At 39.2% G+C, this 2,118-nt stretch overlaps 1 non-coding gene across 1 annotated transcript; it reads right to left on the bottom strand.

Moving 5' to 3' along the window:
* Positions 1–1,091: 1,091 nt before the first annotated feature.
* On the bottom strand, positions 1,092–1,217 carry LOC123954801. Its single transcript, XR_006821162.1, has one exon. It is a non-coding gene; the product is annotated as a small nucleolar RNA SNORA40 (small nucleolar RNA).
* Between the last annotated feature and the right edge of the window lie 901 nt (positions 1,218–2,118).

Genomic DNA, 2,118 nt, shown 5'->3' with positions numbered 1-2,118 from the left:
TAGTTTTTGTCAAAATGGGCTCCAAACATTCACAGCATCAATTTTACCTACGGTGTTTAATTAAAAATGTTCTGTGTTGGTCTTTGTCCTAGACCTACAAAATCAGAATCTGTGGAGGCAGAGCCCAGGAATCGGCACATTTTACCCATTTCCCTGATGATTTAAGTGCACAATGAGGTCTGAAAAGCAACCAAGGAGGCCTCATTTTCCTTTTAGTTTCCATTGTGCTGACACAGCGCTTTGAGCTCACAATCCATTTTACTAAATCGAATCAAATTGAATTGTTAAATTGAATTGAATTGAACTGAACTAAGTGGTGGCTGTAATGATGATACAATTAATTTGCTTCTTAATGTTGAATTCCAGCCACCTTCACAGAGGAAACAATCCAAGGAATTAAAGATACCGGAGTTTTTCAAAAGGAACAGAACACAAATGAAATCCTGGTTTCATGTAAATTGCATTGATATAAACACACATAGAGAAAAGTGCATAAAACCAAAGGGTCCATTTTAATAAACATTCTCAAAATGAACACCCTGATGTAACTAGTAACCAGACCAAGAAATAGACCATAACTTGTACCACAGAAGACCCCTGCTGCTCCTTTCCTGTCACTGCTTTTCTTTGAGGGTGGCCACCAGCCTGACTGCTAACACCCAAGATTGATTTTACTGTTTATTTGTTATCTATCTACATACTTACCTATGTATCTATCTACATGTTGTTGTAGTCCATTCATTCTCACTGCTGTATACTGTTCCGCTGCATGAATAAAGCCCAGTATGCTTGCTCATCCACTCTACATGGATGGACATTTGAGTTGTTCTCAGTTTGAGAGTATTATAAATAGTGCTCCCGGGAATATTCATGTGCATGTCTCTTTTTTTTTTTTTTTTTTTGTTCCTTCCTGAAGATTTTTTAACAGAGAGATCACAAGGCTGCGCAGACAGGCAGGGAGAGAGAAAGGGGAAAGCAGGCTCCCTGATGATCAGAGAGCCTGATGCAGGGCTTGATCCCAGAACCATGAGATCATGACCTGAGCGGAAGGCAGAGGCTTTAACCCACTGAGCCACCCAGGCGCCCAGGATCTTGTTCCTTCATATCTGTATCAAAACTCATACTGAGCCATGAGTTCTGGGTTGCAAAAGAGGATTTATTTTTTGCACTTTGTCTAAGTCTTTGTTCACAAAGTAAACAAAAACAGCACAAGTGCGATCATGTGCATGTCTCTTGGTGAGCACTGCTGCGTGTATACCTCAGAGTGAAATTGCTGAGTCATGGTGTATACATGTTTGTCCAATTTGAATAAATCCTGGCCCAATTTTTCATGTATCTCTGTATTTATGCCACCATATTTCCTTCCCATGCTAACTCTAAGCTTGGGCAGGTGACTTGCTTTGGCCAATGGGACAGGAGAAAAAATTTTTTAAAAATAAAATAAAAATCTTTATCATTCTATAAAAGATATATATATATATATATATATATATCTTTAGAAACAAAATAAAATAAGACAAAAACTTTTGTTGTTTGCATCTCATATTTAGATCGATGATCTGCCTGGAATTTATTTTTTTGAAGTATGGTATGAAGGAGGGATCAAGAGTCACCTTTGTCCCAGGTGAGTATCTGCTGTCCCAGACATTTATTGGAAAGGCAGTGAGTTACAGAGCATGGCTTTCACAGCTTTCATGGGGAGGCAGCACACGTCACTTTAGCTAGTTCCAACTCTGTCACCAGCTCACTGGCTCAGGCGCTTTGGGCAGGTCACCAGGGCTGTCTCCATTTGCCCATATTGAAAATGATGTTAGATTAGAGAATCTCCTTCATTCCTCACGGCAGCACAGGATCTGACAGAAGTGACAAGACACTCCAACTCTGTGTGGCATGATTAGTTCTGGAACTTCTGGGAACATATATAACATATCTGAGTCACAATTTCCTTACCTCTTATAATCAGGGCTCTTGTGAGAATAAGAAAAAAATATATATGAGAAGTCCTGCACTTGGTATGTGATATTGTTCAACACAAGGTACCCCCTCTTGTTGCTGTTCACAGTCATGCTGGAGACATCAGATAGAATTTGGTTTATTTAACTTTAGTAAAAATAAAGT

The sequence above is a fragment of the Meles meles genome, chromosome 12 (genome assembly GCF_922984935.1).
Source record: "Meles meles chromosome 12, mMelMel3.1 paternal haplotype, whole genome shotgun sequence".
NCBI lineage: Eukaryota > Metazoa > Chordata > Mammalia > Carnivora > Mustelidae > Meles > Meles meles.
This window is presented reverse-complemented; position numbering and strand designations above follow the sequence as displayed.